At 35.1% G+C, this 20,691-nt stretch overlaps 1 protein-coding gene across 2 annotated transcripts in view; it reads right to left on the bottom strand.

The window, feature by feature from the left end:
- LOC150093498 (uncharacterized) overlaps positions 1–20,691 on the bottom strand; it is a 55,768-nt gene that overhangs the window by 16,292 nt on the left and 18,785 nt on the right. The window contains exon 3 of one of the 2 annotated variants that reach the window (XM_090414032.1): positions 10,312–10,448. The exons of the other annotated variant lie outside the window; for it this stretch is intronic. The gene's annotated coding sequence lies outside the window, so the exon portion shown is untranslated. The remainder of the gene's footprint in view (positions 1–10,311; positions 10,449–20,691) is intronic. 2 annotated transcript variants of the gene reach the window in all.

Raw genomic sequence — 20,691 nt, 5'->3', positions numbered from 1 at the left:
AAAAAAAATAATTAAATAATTCCTTATGGGACATGTCTCTGATAATTTCATCATATGTATAATTATATGTACGCTGCTTCCATCCAAGAATGGTTAACAGCATGGCATGCGTATTTCTGTACATCGTAGTACTGCAAGGTAAAATAAAAAGTAATGTTCAAACCTTATTTATTGCATTAAATTTTGCCTGATAGCATTTTTTTCAGAATATTTGAAAACAAGTGCAGAATAGGACAGTTAGTCTCCCCCACCCCTCCAAAAAAAAAAAAAAAAAAAAAAAAAAAAAAAAAAAAAAAAAAAAACTGAACGCTTCTGCAAACGCATGCACTATTTTTTATTTTAAAATTAAGTCTTTGATAATAAAAAATTGAAATTACGGTTCTTACAAATTAAGAAATTATTTTAAATAAATTTTATCAGACTCTGTCTGTAAGAAATATCGGAATTTCGATTTAGAATATCGTATCAGACACTATAAGAAATATCGGAATTTCTATTTAGAATGTACTGTAATGGCGAACAAAACAAGACTGCTGATGTATTATGCACTACTGCTTGTAACCCTTTAGTATCACTTCTAAAGAAGTTGGCTTTCTTGCACAGCAGCTTTTAGCCTTTACCTACTCCTAAGGAGATTATTGTTAAGACAAAAGTTACTTTCATTTCCAAGCAATAAAACTCATCATATTTGGAATTTTTTGAGAAAAAAAAAAAAAAAAAAAAAAACTAACACTATTGAACTATCTTTTTTTGTTGCATGGATGTAAATGGTTTTTAAATAGTGCAAATATAGAATAGAATTTCTAAAACTTAGAATAATGTCAACAAACACGTGAACAAATTATTGTAGAGTGCAAAATAAAAAGTTAGGAATTAGAAGTATCTGCTTTGGTGGGTACATCAATATTACTGGATTACTTCTTTTATCAAACGGTAAAATGAAATAATGGATATTGAATACTGCCTGAGAAAACTTTCAAACCACTAGCAAGGAATATAGGGCAGTTATTTGATTACTAACCAACTTAAGGAATTCACAACATATGCTAGGATTTAAATTAAATTAAACTTTAATATATATTCTCAATATTTCAGCAACGTCATGCTTCCATCTTCATGGGAACTTAGGATAAAGACACGTGCATGCAGGCACAACAAAGGGCAAATGAGGACGAAGCAAGGAAGCTATTACTTTTCCTAAGGTCCTGATGGTGCCCCCCTAGAGGTTATATTAGGTGTTCTTGGGCTGAAGTTCTCCTGATGTACATCTCCCAAATATGGGGTAGTCTCAAGCATCCAAATTTGTTGAGGGTTGGCATGTTTCTTAGGGCTGATTCCATTAATAGTCTTTCAAATTTGAACTTGCTGAGGGGTATAATTGCAGCTTTCTTCCAACATATTATGTGTCATATATTCAGAGCATGGTCTGCAAGCCCAGAGTGGCTGTACTGGTAAAATTAGATGTAGTCCTTGTGTTCTGAAATTCTGATATTCGCTGTCTTGCATGTTTGGCCAAAGTAGGACATCTTATATCTGCAAGGGACCTGGTATACACCAGGTAGGTCTAGGGAGAATGGGTTGGTCTTTAGTGGAGCAGTTCATCATAATCAAATTCCTGCCATATACCCTCAAGGGGTGTACAGGATTTGATAGTGCTACATGAAAAAAATTACATAACTACTAACTTCCTATCAACAATTTTCCTCCAAATCAGTCTGTTACTTGTCAAGACTCCAACATTATCAAATCTTATATTTACATCGTCTAAGGAACTTTGTACCGTATCAATCCACCTATATCTTTGTCTTCCTCTGGGTCTTTGCTGCCAACCTGGCAGAGAACACTTGTTTTGCTAATCTTTCTTCGCCCATTCTGTTTAAGTGACCATACCACCTGAGATTACCTCTGCTAACACCTTCCTGGATGCTGACAATGTCAAGTTCTTCCCTAATATCCTCGTTTTTAATATGATATTGCCATTGATGCCATCTGTTTATGCCCCTAATGTTTCTCAGGACTCTCATATCTGCGTTCTCTGGTCTTTAGTCAGGTTCTCCATTCACAACACAGTTGACATTTTCAATGATTCTGCCTATTTTCATTGTCTTTGTCTTTAGCGGATTTATTTAGAAGTATAACATGATCTGCATAAAGCAAAGAGCTGACATTAACATCTCCAATTTTGATATCATGTTTAATACCACTTTCCTTCATAATGTGATCCATATAGATAATGAATAACACAGGGGATAATGTACATCCTTGTCTCACACCAGATTTAACATTAAACCATCTTCCTGTACTTCTTTCAATTCTAACTGCTGACTTACAACTCAAATAAAGACTAAGCATTGCTTGATATAATGCCCCATTGACACCATATAACTGTGGAGTATTGAATAGCTTCTCTCTTGGCACCTTGTCATATGCCTTTTCCAAATCGACAAAACTTAAATACAGATCTTTGTTATATTCCCATGCTTTCTCGACTATTTGTCGTAAAGTGAAGATCTGATCCTGACGGCCTCTATTTGGTCTGAATCCAGCTTGTTCTTCACCCAGGTTTTCTTCCACATTTCTTCTCAACAGTTTCTCAAGTATGCTTGCATAGATCTTGCCAGGAACACTCAGTAGGGAAATACCTCTGTAATTCTCACATTCAGTTTTATTTCCCTTTTTATATATGGGTACAATGAGAGCTCTACTCCAATCATCGGGAATTTGTCCCTCTGTCCAGGCTTTCTGAACTATGCAGTGTAGCTACTGTAAGACTTTTATACCACCATACTTCAGCATTTCTGGTCTAATATCATCTACTCCTGCTGCCTTTCCACATTTCCAGCATCTGATGGCTTTTTCTACTTCAAGTATGGATATGTATTCCTGACTCTATGCCAGGTCAGTGTTTTTTACCACTGTGCTATCATCACTGCTTGTTTCATTTAGTAATTTTTCAAAGTAATTACTCCATACTTCAAGGATATCTTTTTCTCCCATTTTCATGTCACCTTTATCATCTCTAACTACTTTTACAGCTCTCTTTCCTCCATTTCTAAGCTTCTTCAACAAGTTCCAGATTATTTTGCCACCTTCTTGATATTTATATTCTTGCCAAAGTCCTCCCATGACTTTTGTCTAGCTAGTTTTACACAGTGTTTAGCATTCTTGCAATTGTCTCTGTATTCTCTAAGAGCACAAGCTGACTTATTTGCCAGGAACTTTTGATAGGCTTTCTTCTTTTCCTTCACTGCCTCTTTAACTTCCTGTGTCCACCATGGAGTTCTGATTTTTCTATCCTTGCAGACAACTTCACCACATGCCTCTCTAGCTGAATCGATTAGGGCTTTCTTCAAGGCTTCCCACTGAATCACCAAGGTTTGATTACTGTTCTCAAAGTCTTTCATTTTTTCTTCAATAATCTTTGTGTATTTTAGTCTGCAGTTCACATCTGAGAGAACTGCTCAACTTTTATTCACTTTAAAACTTTCTTACATATTATTTTTTTCAATATGAAATTCAATTTTATCCTGCTCAAGACTAAATAGTGATCACTTCCAATTTCAAATCCTCCGTACACTCTGTTGTCCTGGACCAGGGAGAAAACATCGCTATCAACAATAATACAGTCAATGACACTTTTCTTATTCCTTGCATCTTCTCTCCATGTGAATTTGTGCACATTTTTATGTTGGAACATGGTGTTAGTAATAACCAATCCATGTCCTGAGCAGAAATCCAACAAATATTTGCCATTATTATTAGCTTTGCTCTTTTCTGTAAATTTTCCCAAAATATTTTTGCATGTCTCACAATCATTTCCAATTTTGCTATTTAGATCCCCAACAAGGACCAACTTTTCCTTTTTCAATGTGTCAGTTGCTTTTTCTAAAGCCTCAAAAAATTCCTCCACTTCTACCTTTGTAGAACCTTCTGTTGGACCATAGGCACAAATAAGTCTCATTGTCCAGTTCCCCATTCTCATATTTGCCCACATTACTCTACTTGAGACTGACTGCCATTCAAGAAGATTAACCTCGTATTTTGTGTTGAATACTATGGCTACTCCTTTTCCTTGATTGTCATTGCCTGAATATAACATTTTGTATTTATTGCTCAGAAAAATCTCACCAGTTTTGTCTTTTTTGTTTCAGTCACCCTTATTATGTCGATCTGGTACTTATGTAATTCCTCAGCTAGCTCCATTTCTTTGCCATTCAGGCTTGTTATGTTGATAGTACCGAATTTTAATTCTGGTGATGTTGAGTTAGGATGCGTTTTCAGATTTGTTCCAGTAACTGACTTTTCACTGTTCGCCCTGGTTCATTGGTGAAAACAACAGGGGCCTTGTTTAACCAGGCAACGCCCCATCCGGCATGAAATTTTGTCATGCTGTACCATCATTTTTTATTTTGGTTTAACCAATAAGAATACAATTTGGTCAGCAAAATCCCATATTGCCAGCCCATCCTCGTTCGTTCAGTATCCAAGTAGATACCCAACAGGGTGCACCATGAGAAGGTGAGGATTGGATATTAGGTCAGAAGCCCTGGTTGGTTCTCTGCATTCCATTAAAGGCTATGTGGAGGTCTCCTCTCCGTTATACAGCTCTGACCCTTAAGCACCCCCTACTGAAGCAGATAAGGATGCCAATTTTTTATATGGTCTGTAACAAGAGGTCAAGTCATGTTTTTTTAGGATTTTGGTAATTTTTCTGAGGTGCCCTGGATATAGGGAATGGTGATGGATTTAGAGTAATCTTTGTTGTGAAGGGGGGGGGGTTGTGGTTTACTGGTTTCAGTATTTTTCTGAGTTTTTTTTGGCAGGTGACTAGTGTGTCTAGGAAAGGGAGGCTATTGTTTTCCTCTTTTTCCAGGGTGTACTTGATTCTGGGGTGTTGGTGGTTTAAGTGTGTTAAGGAGAGGAGTGTATCAGAACCATATGGCCAAATAGCCATTGGCTGAGAAATTGTTAAGGATGTGATTTAGTTCAGTCGTTAGGGCATTGTCATTTGAACAGATTAGATTAGATTAGCCCTGTTGTAGTGTCTTGATAACTTCATCCATATTGTTTTTATGGGGTGGATTCTTGGTGATTGTATCTGCCTGTATGTGTGGGTTTTCTATAAACTGTGAAAACCAAGGTTCCATCAGGCTGCAGATGAGCAGTGTGTCTAGGAAAGGGTGGCATTGTTTTGCTCTTTTTCAAGGGTGAACTTGATTCTGGAGTGTTGGTTGTTTAAGTGTGTTAAGGAGAGGAGTGTATCAGAGCCATCTGGCCAAATAGCAAACACATCATCAACATAGCAAAGCCATATGGTAGGTTTTTGTGGGTTAGAGTTTAAGGCTTTCTCATCAAACTTCTCCATAAAGAAGTTAGCCAAGGGTGGGGAAAGTAGTGAACCCATGGCTGTCCCCTCGATCTGTTTGTAGAATTTTCCCTGCCAAACGAAATAGCCTGAGTTCATTGTGAACTGAAATAGGACTGAGATATCGGGAGGAAATTTAGCTTGAATAAGCTCTAAGGTTTACTCGAGTGGGACATTTGTGAATAAGGAGGAGACTTCAAAGTTGACCATTATGTCAGTATGTTGGAGTGTAAGTTTTTCTACATTGCTTTGAAGTGGGCTGAGTTTTTTTTTTTTATGTGTGATGGCATGTTGCCAGTATAGTGCGTGAGCATTTTCGCTAAATGTATAGCTAATTTGTATGTGGGGTGGAGGAAATCAATGCCATCCATTATGGGACGTAATGGCACATTTTGTTTATGTATTTTTGGGAGCCCGTTTATATGGGTGTGTGTGTGGGGGGGGGGGTCTAGAGTTAAATGGTTTTAGTTTGTTAGTAAGTTCCACAGGCCAAGAAGTGAACTTCTTAAGGAGCCTATGGAGTTTTCTAATTTGTGAGTTGGAGGGGTTGTATTCAATAGGGAGGTAAGTAGCTCGATCTAATAATAAAGCCTTAAACTTACCTGTGTTGTCAGTTTGGTTGAGTATAATTTATATATATATATATATATATATATATATATATATATATATATACATACTTGATCTTCTACTAGGTTGAAATTATACATTATTAAAGAATAAATTTTAACAATAATGATACAACTAGTTTCAGCCTTTTACCACCTTCTTCAGGTATCCACTAAAGGTAGAACACAGTAATAAAATATTGAAGTTTTACAAAAAACTGTGAATTATAGGCAAAAAAATGCAATACATAATTGACACAAAAACACATTTTTCAAGTCGTTCTATCTAACGTGCTATTGTTTGTAGCATGAGTGCTTGCAGGTTCTCGTGAGCGGCAGTATTGAACAACTGCATTATGGCTATCAGGGATGTTATAACTTAAATTGCTGTCCAAATGTTCAAGATTAAAGAGGATTTCTCTGGACTCCACAATTTTCCTCTCAAATTCATCACTACAGCGAAAAATGTTTTCGGATTTATTCCAGCAAACTGAGCGACTCTGTAGATCATCATGAGGGTTATTAGAGAAAAGAACACGACTGGATAGTGCAGATGCATGTGATCTTTTATAGGAGATGTCTCTCTTATGCTCATCAATACGCAGTTCAACAGATTTGTTAGTCTGTCGAAAATAAGGAATATTACAGTCGCACCATAACTTGTAAACGCCTGGATATTTCAGGTGTTATGATGAATAGACTACGGATGGCTTATAAGAGAATGGACTTTAGGGAGTGTAATGAAACACGTCCTGATGTTGCATTTTTTAAGGACTTTAGCCAATTTATTGGAGACTGAACTAATGTAAGGTAACGAGATGCTACCTTTAAAATCAGTAGTTTCCATAGTACGCTGCCTAGGAGGATCCAGAAGAAATTTCTTAATTGTTTTTTCAGAATATCCATTTTGTTTAAAGATAAGAGAAAGTTGTTCAATTTCTTTTTGGAGTTAATCTGGTTGGTTCATTTAAAAGAGATCGTGCTCTGTGTCCTAAGGAAGAAATAGTTACGAGCTTTTGTGGCGGAAAGTGATGAGATTGACATTGCAGATATCTGTTAGTATGAGTTGGTTTTCGGCATTTTAAATCTATCAGAGCATCATGTAAGAATTACATCCAGGAAAGAAAGGCAGTTATTTCGTTCTAGTTCGGCAGTGAATTTTATATTAGGATGCTGATGGTTTAGATGTTGAAGAAAATCCATGAGAGATGTGTGTCCCCACATAATGAAACTATCGTCAACATAACATCTCCAAAGTTTTGCTTAAATGAGAAGGATGATATGGCTTTCATTTCAAAATCTTCCAGGAAAATGCTTGCTAGAACTGGGGATAAAGGGTTGCCCATTGCTAGGCCTTGGTTGTTTGTAAATGGAGTCCCTATATTTGAAGTAGCCAGATTGAATACAATGCTTTAATAAAGGAAATATCATTTTAGACTATTTGTTCTTGAGTAATGATAATACCGCCTCAGTAGGGACGTTAGTAAATAATGAGATAATGTCAAAACTTGCTATGATATCATTTTCACCGATTGAAATATTTTTGATATGAGAAACAAAGTCTGTCTTTGATGAATGATGAAGATTTATTGGAGAAACACTCGAGGTATTCTGCAAGATGTTTCGAAAGCTTATAAGTAGGACGATCAATTCCTTCCACAATTGGGTGAAGAGGGGTGTTTTCTTTGTATATTTATGGAGTTCCGAAGATTATAACTACGCTCCCTAAAGTCCGTTCTCTTATAAGCCATTCGAAGCCTATTCATCATAACCTGAAATATCCAGGTGTTTACAAATTATGGACAGACTAACAAATCTGTTGAACTGCATATTGATCAGCATAAGAGAGACATCTCCAATAAAAGATCACATGGATCTGCACTATCCAGTCATGTTCTTTTCTCTAATAACCCTCATGATGATCTACAGAGTTGCTCAGTTTGCTGGGATAAATCCAAAAACATTTTTCGCTGTAGTGATGAATTTGAGAGGAAAATTGTGGAGTCCAGAGAAATCCTCCTTAATCCTGAACATTTGAACAGCAATTTGAGTTATAACATCCCTGATAGCCATATTGAAATTGTTCAATACTGGCGCTCACGAGAACCTGCAAGCATGCATGCTCCAAACAATAGCACGTTAGATATAACGACTTGAAAAATACAACATTTTTGTGTAATTATGTATTGCATTTTTTGTCTGTAATTCTCAGTTTTTTGTAATGTCGATTTTTTTATTACTGTGTTCTACCTTTAGTAGATACCTGAAGAAGGCGGTAAAAGGCTGAAACTAGCTGTATCATTATTAAAATTTATTCTTTAAAAAAAAAAAAATATATATATATATATATATTGAGTATATTATATATTTTATTTATATATATATATATTATGGATGTACCTGCCATACAAGCAGATACATTCACCAACTATCCCCCCCCCCTTCACAACGATATGGAGTTATCAAGACACTATACAACAGGGCTAAACTAATCTGTTCAAATGACAATGCCCTAACCACTGACGTAAATCACACCCTTAACACATTCTCAGCCAATGACTACCGCACAAAAAATACTGAAACCAGTAACCCCCCCCCCCAACCTCACATGAGGCTGAGTACTCAAGATTTAATCTTCAGCAGGGGGGGGGGGAGAGTTGAGTAGACAATTTGAGAATACACGCACACTATGCATTGCATACGACCTTCTTCAGTGATCACCAATGCACAATACCCATGATCTGTGGTCCTGCTCAGGCAACAAAGTATTGCCAGAACACTACTTCATTCGCCTTGCGTTCACAACGACCGTGATTCCCAAGAGCCAGAAGGTATTCCCAACTTATGTGACTGCTAATTCATAAGTTGTATAGAAATAGAAGACACGACACAACATAAATAAATAAAAAAAATTTAATTAGGGAAACATTTCGGAAATTTTTCTAGTCTTTTTTTTGTTCCCTTTTCTTTTGGGGAGAGCCAGGGCCCTTTGGCCCCCTCCCTGAGTATAGTAATGCTCTAAATCCATCACCCCTATATCCAGGGCACCTCAGAAAAAATTACCAAAATCCTAAAAAAAAAAAAAAAAAAAAAAAAAAATGATCTCTTGTTATAGACCATAGAGAAAATTGGCATCCTTTAACTGCTCTACTAAAGACCAACCACTTCTCCTAGACCTACCTGGTGTATAACAGGTCCCTGTTTGGCCAAAGTAGGACAGCGAATATCAGAATTTCAGAACACAAGGACTACATCCAGTTTCACCAGTACATCCACTTTAGGCTTGCAGACCATGCTCTGGATACACGCCACAGAATATGGTGGAAGAAAGTCACAATAATAGAGCGCAGCAAGGTCAAATTTGAAAGACTATTCATGGAATCAGCCTCAGTCCTGAGAATTTGGATTCTTGAGACTTCCCCAAATTTGGGAGACGAACATCAGGAGAACTTCTGTCCAATGGCCAAGAACACCTAATATAACCCGCTAGGGTTATATTAGGTTCCCACCAGGACTTTAGGAAAAACACAGTAGCTTCCTCGCTTCATCCTCATTTGCTGTTTGTTGTGCCTGCATGCACGTGTCTTTATCTCAAGTTCCGATGAAGATGGCAGTGACATTGCCGAAATATTGGAAATATACATTAAAGTTTAATTTAATTTAAATTCTAGTAAACGTTGCGATTCCTTAAGTTATTTAGTAATCATGTATAACTAACGTATAAGCCTTTCTACAAGAGTAGTGATTTATAATTCAGTTCCAGGAGTAACATTCTTAAATTAAAAAATTTATTGAACCAAAAATTTGGTAAGACATAAAAAATAAAATAATGATAATAAGTAAGGTCTCCTTAATAGGAAGCTGGATCCTTAAAAGGTACTGAGAACTGACTCAGTAGTAGTGTTTCCACTAGCTCTATACTACACAAACATGACAACCTGAAGTATCCTGATGCTTAAAGAATTTGGTGCACCTGCAATAAACCTTATTTTGGCCAGACAGAAAAATCCATCGAATTACATCTTGAAGAACAAAAAAGAGACATCACACACGGCAGTGTAAGAGCTAGTGCTCTTTCAAACCATGCCTGTTGAATGAATTCTGCATGTAAAAAAAAAGAAGTCAGTATTGTAAGAACGCCCTACGAAACATCTCCCTGGATGAGCAGCTGGCTCATCTAGTGCTTTCGCCCGCTTTATATTATACATAATGAAAAACAAGTTGTAGTTCTTGCAAAATGTTATTAAAAGTCACAATATTCATTACAATATATTTAGTGCATATCCACATTTAATAAATGTTAATATTGAATGATTTTATTTTTAATTTTCAACTAACTTCAGCGCTCTTTGAAGAAAATGCCCCGATGTGACGAATCACCAGCTTAACATGTAAACTAGATCTCTAGTTAGTTAAGCACAACATCTATATACAGCGGACCATCACCGAAAGAAATGCGATCTCCAAAACTTCACCTGCAAAAGTAATACAAGCCTTGATAAAAAAACAAACAAAAATACGCAACCATAAAAAAGAATATAAAAAATCCAACTAAACTACATATAAACACTAATTATTATCAAAAAAAAAAAAAGTTTTCACATCTGCTTCAACCAAACATCCATGGCCTAAACAGCAACATAAACCATGTGTAACAAATGTACGGTCGTCTTAGCCAGAATTACTGTTCCTGTTAAAACCCCAACTGTCAACCACAACAGGACACTCCATTCCTCCTTTTCATTCAAAAAGACTTGTAGTACTCAAGTATTCGAATCCTCAATGTCTGTCATGAGCAGTGACCTGAACTCTTAACTCATAGCTATATTCCAGTGGGTCAAGATTGTAAGCTTTAATGCCACAAAAACTCAGTTCTGTCTGATCTCTCACAGGAAAGAGCTTGCATCATTCCCTCTTACCTTCAGTGATATCCAAACATGATCAGATTTTTCTTCTTGGACTGAATTGTACATCCAGTCTTTCAGGGTGCAACCACATTTCAACTACAGTTTCTGCAACCTCCAAAATACTTAGTGTTTTTTTTTTTTTGCACAAGACAATACTCTACAACCACTTCAATCGCCCTCTCATATATGTTCAGTTTCTTCTCTGTGCCTCTACTACAGATACTTTCATGCACAGTGTAATGCTGAATTGACACTATTATTCCTCCAGTCTACTTCAAAAGCATTAGAACAACAGCCACTGCTAATAAATATTCTTTTACAGTCCACCTTGATGCTCAACCAACCAACTTTACTGCCCTTCTTTCATTCCATCTGCTTCTGTCCTTTGAAACAATCTCGTTCACTATGGCTTCCACAAAGATTAAAACCCTCAGCTGTTCACACGACATTTGAACAGTTTCCTCCTTACTTCTATTCCTCTTGCCGACACATGGCACTAATGTGCTGTGTTTTGTGGCCTTTCTTTTGTGGATCAGATATAAAAAATTCTATCAGATTTAAATTTAATTGGCGGTTCTAATTGGCAACCACTTAACACATCTGAATCCACTCATTTGCCACTCATGGCAAAACAATCTAAACCTTACATCTGAACTAACTACACTGTTACTTAACTTCCAACCATGATCTGTTGCTCCTCTTCCTTAGGAATTTCTTCCACAAACCTCAAAGCATTTCCATAGGAATTGCCATTGATGCTCTTAACCACAAGAAACCCACTGACCAAATTTGAACACAAAATTCCATATTTGCATGCATCAAAGCTTCATAAACAGGATAATAATTACTCATCGTTACTAGTCAAAATGCTTTTAAGCACCCATTTGATTTGATGTGTGCTTTTCCCAATTTTTCCAAGATTATCTCTGAAAGTCAGAACCACATCAGACATGATCTCCATATCGTCATCAAATTTATGATAATATCCATGATCTCATTAATTCTAAAAATTGAAATTTCATCAGTGTAATATGCAGATTGCAACTTTTTCAATTCAAACATAACTCTACCTTTTCATACATTAAAAAACTGCTCTCCTTTGCCCACAACATCAGCTTATTTAAGTAATCTTGAATGATTTTTATGCCCATTTTATTCGTCAGCATTACTATAATTGAATATCTCTGACTGTGGTATCTCTGCTATTATTAATGTAGTAAATAAAAAACAATAGATTAATCAAGAAGAGCACTGGATACACCACTGTATCCAGTCTTAATATTTGATGTATACTACTCTATGATTTCAGCCACAAATTTATCATCATTTGCATAAGTTTACTTAACATATTAGCATTCGATATCCTACCAAATGCTTGAGCAAAGAACTGAAGTCTGTAGTTTATGATTTCTCTTTTATCCAACTTGGCTGGCACTCCAGTACACGCATGTTCGTCACCCGTAAAATATCGCATCATTATCAGCCCATTTCGAATTCTGATTTAACCAACTTATTTTAAAACTATAATCAATACAACACTCTTAGCACTCCCTTGCTTTCCCTTTGTTAGAACTCTTCCAGATCTGAATTTTAGGTAAGCAGTGTGAACAAAAGTAAGAATATTTTTCTAGCATATTCATGCAATATACGCCCCCAGATGCAATCAATTTCCATGAAATTTCCTATTGAGATTTTTTAACACGTCAAAAACCTCCATTTTATCTAACTCATAGTGTTGTCCATGCCTGCCATATGAGTAATGATTTATCTGCAACCTGATGAAGAACATTGGTAAATCATTCACTAATTTAATTCTTTCTTCTTTTTCTACCATCATACCAGCAGAATCTTTAAGATCTATTTGTGATTAGAGACTTTCTTCTTACTCTAGCTTTATGGCGATAGAATGCTTTGGGGTTTTCATTCATCTATGCAGCTGATTTCATCTCATAGTTTGTTTTACTTTCCTTAACACGTATTAAGATATTTGTTTTCTTCAAATGCCAACTGATTATTTTCTTTTCATTGCCAGCATCTTTCTCTTGCAGGGAAATGAAGTATTTGCATACTTAGAATCGATTCAGATCGAAGAAGATAATATTCCTTTTCAAGTATCAGAACTGTAAAGCCATGTCCTTTTCATATCAGAATTGCATGACGTCTTTTAGAGGGCTAACGAGGAATCATCTGTTGTTGTGAAAATTACAATAATACGAATAAATTTTCTTGCTTAGTGAATAATGAATTTAATAGAATGAACTTTACTCATTTTTTGTAAATCAACCTTATTTGCATAAGGTTTGTTTCTTTTTTTCTTTTTCTTTTGTTTTTAAATATAAGCATTTAAAATTCAGGGGTTGATTTCAAAAACCTCAAAAATAAAAAGATATTTGGAACTATTTTAACTACCATCATTAAAAACTATTAGTAATTTAGTATGTTATACAATAGTAAACTACCTAAAGTAAAGTAAATAACATGGTGGAATTCTGTCCCACTCACCCGGTAGGGGGAGTGCGATAGGGGTGCAACAACAAATTAATCAATTTTCCATAGACTTACATGGGAAATATTATCCTGCAATTCAACATTAGTTTGGCGACAGATTAGTGTCGAATTGCGAGGCACCACTGTAATCTGTAGGAAATGCCTTAGGAATCTTTACTCTACAAAGTTCCTGCCTTTCCAAAACAACCTGGCAACGTCAAACCGCTAGGAACGAAGGTGCCTATACTGTAGGGAGAGCAAAGCGAAGCTGAGAAACATGGCTCAGGCGATTATATTGCCGGCAGAACCAAACCATAAAGTGAACAGGCAAAAAAATACAGGTGAATACTTTAATTTGAATTCTTTAAATATACTAATAGAAAATGGTCGAGAGACTAAAAGCCAGCTTTAGTCCAAGAACACTTTGATAAGCTGAACGAATAAATAACAAAAAAAAAAAAAAATAAATAAAATAAAATAAAAAAAATAACGAATATGAGGACCAGTTTTTTTTTTAAAAAAAAATCATTTAGCAGTTGAAGCAGTCTTGCAAATGGTAAAAGACATCCAAATTAGTGTTAATGTAATAAGAGGCAACACAATTTGATGAGAGACATCCATACTCTGTCAAGAACTGAATTCCCTAAAACTACAATACGAACTTTTAAATAACCAACAACATAAAGAAGACCTTGTCATAGACAGTCATCCTGAAACTGCACCTACAGAAAACTTCAGAGACACAGTTATAAAATTAGGCCATGAAATTGACATCCCCTACAGCATAACAATATTCAGAATGTAATCGGATTCCCAGGAAGAACAAGGCTTGCAATGACCCGCAGAACAAGTCATAGTTTCTCTTACAAGCAAATCAACAAGAGGCAATCTTGAAAAATCAGCTGACCGAAAAAAAAAAAAAAAAAAAAAAAAAAAACTGCCAAGGACGTGTCAGAAGACAATACACAAATCTTACCATCTCAGTATTTAACCAGAATCCGTTGGACCAAGCAAGAAAAGAAAAAACAGAAAAAAAAGTGCCACTTTTCGTGAATTACAAATAAAATATTCTTGAGGAAGTCACAAAGTGCAAAGCAGAAACAAATTAAAAGCTCATAAGACATAGATCAGCTGCTACAGTGAAAACAACTCTTAGCCTCCCTACTGGCCAATGTGGATGAAATAGTGACACCAAATTGCACTTCTTATCCATGTTATTCAATGGGTTTTAGAGCTTCGTATCCAGATTTATCTGGATGTTATAGACATTGTGGCCGGTTGGAAGGGAGGTTAATTAGATTAAAAAGAAGACTTCAACACAGCAAAAATGAACATGAACAATCAGATAAATGTAATAACACCAGAATACATCAGCGATTGTATTTTTAACTCGCTCGATGTGTGAAAACAACACACAACAAAAGAGGTCTCTCCATTCTGCATATTAATATCCGAAGCATTAAAAGACATCGGTTAATGCCTTATCTGAAGAATTACACTGCTGTTATTGATACAGTCATCCTAACAGAAGTATTCGTTACTAATGATGAAGCAAAAGTTTTCCAAATTCCAGGCTTCCAACAACACAGATCATGCCTCCAAACAAAAAGAGGGGTGGAATATTAATATTTATCCAACATAATTTAATAGCAAAAGTAACTGCTCATTAGTTTGAGCCTGCTGAAACCTTTTGCATCGAAATCATTAACACCACCAATCGATGCAATCCTATAATACTAAATTCTCTTTACAGGCCACCAAACTTAAATGTGATAAAATTCTTGCATGAAGTCTATTGCTGACTTTCGTGCCAAGAATTATGCTTAAATGAATAGCCAATGATAATTGATAATAAAACATAAATATTGTAAGCGACAACAATAACAAAATACCAAGATATGCTATCTATGTAAAAACTAATACAAACAATAACATCATGCAAGAGAAGAAATAGTGGGAAATCAATCACTGCTTGCTTAGATCATATAAACCATTCGGCTACTGCAAAATAGTGCAGCACTCATAACATACAAAGTAGCAGACCATTACTTCACTGCTCTAAACCTTCAAACAAAAACAACATCCATGCGAATTTGCACATATGAAATGCAACACAAAACAATAATAGATGAAGAAATAATCAATCACGAAATAACAAAAATCAACTGGAAACACATGGTGCCACCAGATTCAATACATACCTTAACAACATTAAATTTTCACAGTATGAAATATATAAGCTGAAAGAAAGCCAGAATTCGTTCAAAGAACAAGCCAAAACCTTGGAGAACAAAAAACATAATCCTAGATATACACAGAAAATACATTACATGTTAACAATTAAAGCAATATCCAAATAACGTAACTTTAAAAACCGAATATAAGATAACAAGGAATCGCCATACATCTCAAATAAGAAATGCAAAATAAAAGTACTACAGACAAACTGACCACTGCAGAAAACAACATGAAGAACACCTGGCAAATGATCAATGAGATGGTAGATTGTGCTCCCAATTCCACTGCCTCTGAAACCATAAAACACAGCTTTCATGAAAGACGCTAAATCTATCCAACTAGCAAATGACATTAACCAATATTTGCAGATTTACAAGAACTACAGAGAAATATCCCTGCAATCACAAAACGTGATCCTCCGTGTTTTCTGAGTAAACGTACGATACATTTCTGACCATGTGGTTGGTGAACCACAAGCAACTATCTGCTTTGGGAAGTAATTCATTGTTGTTCGTGAGGTGTGCGCATTCATTTTGTAGTAAATAAGAAATTTTTCTATGTTGGATGGTGTGCTGCTTGTGTTCGTTACGTTTGAATTGAATATTCCTTTGTACAGAAACCGGCAGCTAATATACAACCCACGACATCCATAATAGTAAGACGTTGTCTGAGTGTGGTGGATAGTATGGTCGGCTGCATTTTCCTGCCGGCAACCTTACGTTACCAGTACAAAATATAGGGGAACTTGAATTGAGGTTTATTTCTGGTGGCAACACGAAGTGGGAAGACAGGACAAGCTGAACATGGTAAACAGACGAAGTATCACACAGGGGCATCTCCTTCAATGGGCGCTAAAATGACTAAAAAAGTTAAATCAGCTAAAAAAATTAGTTAACACCTTTTTATTTCCATATAGGGAGCAGACTAGGATGTTTCTACCATATCTGATAAAAAAAAAAAAATTAATATTAACCTTTATTGAATGTGGATATGCACAGGGCTGGCGGAAGCGGGTGCCGCTACGCTGGGGGTGCTGCCGCCAGGGAACAGTTCATAAGTTAATTTTTAAGAAACAAAATTTTTATCATAAAAACAAAAATTCTTAGAATGATCAATGTTAAAATAAATGAGGCCGTATTCACCGAATAAAAATTGAAAAAAAAAAAATGTATATTGCCGCCTCTTTGATCAGCCGGCTGTTTACAATTTTGCAGCTAGAGCAGGCTAAATGCTTGCCTGCAGAATGTTGTGTCTACTGCAGTCAATTTAAAGTGAAATTGTGAATGGTTTTTATGAGCATAAATGAATTTTCTTACAAAACATTTGTTGCTAGTTAACCAGTCATATGGTACGCATCTCAGTAGGCTACTGATAGTCGCGTAACACAGACTATTATTTCGTCTCTGTGTCATGTTGTGTAATAATTTCTCATGGGTATAAAATAGAAACGGAATCAAAAATTTAAAAAAAGTTATCCGGTGCACAAAATCATAAGCGTCATGCTGCGAAAGAAGCAGATATTAAGAAACAAACTGGGGCTCTTAATAAATTTGTTAAAACATTAAAATATTCTGATGCAGATTGTAACCAACTCGATACATCAGAAATCAGAGTTGAAGAACCGTGCACATCATCCAGTTTGCATGAAGGTACTATTGCAACTATTGAACAAGATAATTGAACATGATTTAAGTGAAAAATAGGTAGGATTTAGTCAACTACAACAAGATTTAGTTGTAGTTGACCACGAAACTAACACATTGTTAGTCTCTGTGAATTTTGAAGATCCAGGTGAACGGGGAAATATTGATGAAAAATTACGAGTTGTTTTAATTGTAATGGGGCCTGTTCAAAATAAAAATATAATATATCCCAGAGATACATATGGTCTTAAATTTGGCAACACGTGTTATAATAGAAAAATGGAAAACGGGAGCTCGTGCCAAGAACATGGCTCATTTATTCCGAAACTTAAATTCTGTTTTTTTGCTTTTGTTGCAAACTTGTCACACCTACTGAATCACCCACTGTCTTGTAGAAAGTTATAATGATTCAAGAAATGTAAGTACAACTTTACATAGACATGAGACTAGTTTAACTCACATGAAAAATTTCTTAAAATGGAAGTTAAAAAAAAATTAAAACAAAACAACTATTGATTTCCAGACTCAAAGCATGTATCAAAGGAAAAGAGGCATTGGACGAATATTTTAGAATGCTTGATTGAAATTATAAAATTCCTTGGTAGCCGAAATTTAGCTTTTCGCAGATCATCTGATAAATTATATGAAAGAAATAATGGCAATTTTTTAAAATTAGTCGAACTGTTTGGGAAGTTTGATCTCGTTATGGAAATCATGTTGAAAGGGCCCTACAACGAAACAAGAGTACACTATTTGAGTAAAGACAGTCAAAATGAAATATTGGAAACTTTAAAGTAATGCAATCAGGGATACAATTTTATTATAAACTCAAAAATCTAAATTTTAGGGACTTAGGGGTATTGGTAGATAGGGAGATGAAGTTTCAGAGGACACATTGCTAAGGTGTCCAAGATTGCACATAGGATTACTTGGTTGTTGAGGAACACACTGACATCCAGAGATAAAGAAGTTATTATTCCCCTTTATAAAGCATTGATACTTCCACATTTGGATTACTGTGCTCAGGTCTGGTCACCTGGATTCCTTGGAGATGAGGAGGCTGTGGAGAGGGTTCAGAGAAGAGTGACCAAGTTGGTGAGTGATATAAAAAAAATGCTCCCTACATCGATAGATTGAGAGCTTGTGGATTGCAGAAATTGGTTGATAGGCAAAGAAGAGGGGATTGATAGAAACATTCAAATTACTGAAAGGTTTTTATAGGATTGATGCAGGGGAAATGTTTCAGCTGTGTGATAGTGATGGAAGAACAAGAGGTCATCTCTGGAAATTAAAGAAGAGTGTGGTTAACAAAGGTGTCAGAACAAAGTTTTTTGCCTGGAGGGTGGCGAATGAGTGGAATTCATTGCCTGACTTAGTTGTGAGCACTTCGTCTGTAAATGAATTCAAGAAGAGATATGACAGATATTGTTTTGCTAGTTTGGGTCTCCCACAATGAGTCTACTGACTCCATGGAGATACCCATAATAATAATAATCATAATAATAATAATTTTAGACTGCATACCTGATGCAAGTAAAACAGAACAAATGACCGTTATTATTAGCTTTGTTTCCTGTGACAATGGAATTGTCAAGATCAGGGAAAACGTTTTAGGTTTTGCAGATATATCAGATTCCGCAGGACATGGTTTATGTGCAACAATAATGGAACAACTGGAAAAATGGAACATTCCCATTGAAGACATGCGAGGTCAAGGGTATGACAATGGAGAAAATATGGAAATTTCCTTTTGAACAAAAATCCTCTAGCTTTTTACGTGCCATGTGCTGCTCATACTCTAAATTTAATCATTAATGATGCAGCCAAAGTGAATGGAGATACAATTAGTTTCTTTGCAATTATTCAAGAAATATACAATTCTTTTCATTCTCTTACAAACGTTGGGCAATCCTTTTAAAGTTTGTAAAAAAAATTAACATTGACACAGCCATCATAAACGCAATGGGAAAGTAAAATTAATGCAATCCACTCTCTATGATATCAGTTAGGAGAAATTTATGATGCACTTTTTGAAATTTTAAATAATGAAAATTTTAATAAAGAAACTCAGCATGAAGCACAAACAAACTAAAATAAAGGCCTACAAATTTATTTGCTCTCTTATAACTTGGTATGATTTACTTAACAGAATAAACATTGTGAGTAAAATGCCTCAAGACAAAAATATGAACATTACACTTGCTTTAGAATCTGTCGAAAACTTAAAAATATTCTTACAAGAGTATCGATCAGATACAAATTTTAAAGAAGTTCTAAAAACGGCAAAAGAACTGAGTGAAGAGGTGGATGGAGAACAAGAATTTAAAACTGGTACGGAAGTTCGACGACGAAAGAAGACACGACAATTTGACTACGACCATCATGATGAAACGCCACAATCGCCAGAAGATAAATTTAGAGTGAATGTGTTTTATAAACTTCTAGACGTTGCAATGTGCTCGTTAATAGAACGTTTTGAACAACTAAAAGATATGATAATTTCAATTTCTTGTGTAGATTACTACAAATTAATAACGAAGATTTACGAAAAATTTGTGACGATTTAGAGATTCTCTTGAAGGACTGTAACAATAAAAACGTAAATGCAATAGAACTATATGACGAGTAATGTGCTTTCTGGATATTTTTCGGAAGGATAATTTAAATATTCAAAAGCCCTTTCGATATTTTTAATTTTATGGTGTTCAATAATTTATCTTTCCCTAACTTTTCAATTGCTTTAAGAATACTATTAACCTTAACTGTTAGTATAGCGAGCGATGAACGTTCCTTTTCCAAGTTGAAATTGATTAAAACCCACTTAAGAACAAGTATGTCATAAAAAAAGGCTCGTTAGTTTGGCGTTAATAGCTATTGAAAATGATATATATGCGGAATTACACGTTAAGACCATTATTTCTAATTTTGTGAATATGAAATCAAAAACCTTGAAATTTTTTTTTAAAAAAAATTTAAAGTATATATTTATGTAATTTAATTTATTTTCTGTTATTCTGTAAAGATGTCATTTTTTGAATACTTATATTAAATGTTCTAATTATTTCTGAATTCTTTTCTCATCTATCTTCCGTTTCTTTTATTTTTCTAAAAGATAGTTCCACTTATAAAAATTATTACAAGTTACCAAGAATTTAGTAACTTGTAAAATGCAAGAATTTTTTAAACTTTAGTTCAAATAAATTTTAACTTTAATTAATTAAAATTCATTTTAATTTTGTTAGCGATTCGGGTTGGTGAGGCTATAATCTCTGTATCATTATATTCAACGATTAAAGTGAAGTGGATTTATCAAAATGTGCTTTAACTTTGGAGAATTTTTTTAATATACGGTTTTTTAACGTTTATCCTGCGTAGTCAACACTCCCGATTCATTACATTTAGCGAACCCACATGTGGCTGTTCTGTCAAAATTTATTTAAGAA

This window comes from Typopeltis vanoorti, chromosome 24 (assembly GCF_054136105.1).
Source record: "Typopeltis vanoorti isolate ZY-2024b chromosome 24, IOZ_Tvanoo_1.0, whole genome shotgun sequence".
Lineage (NCBI taxonomy): Eukaryota > Metazoa > Arthropoda > Arachnida > Uropygi > Thelyphonidae > Typopeltis > Typopeltis vanoorti.
Note: the sequence above shows the minus strand (reverse complement) of the source record. Positions and strands in the feature narration are given on the sequence as shown.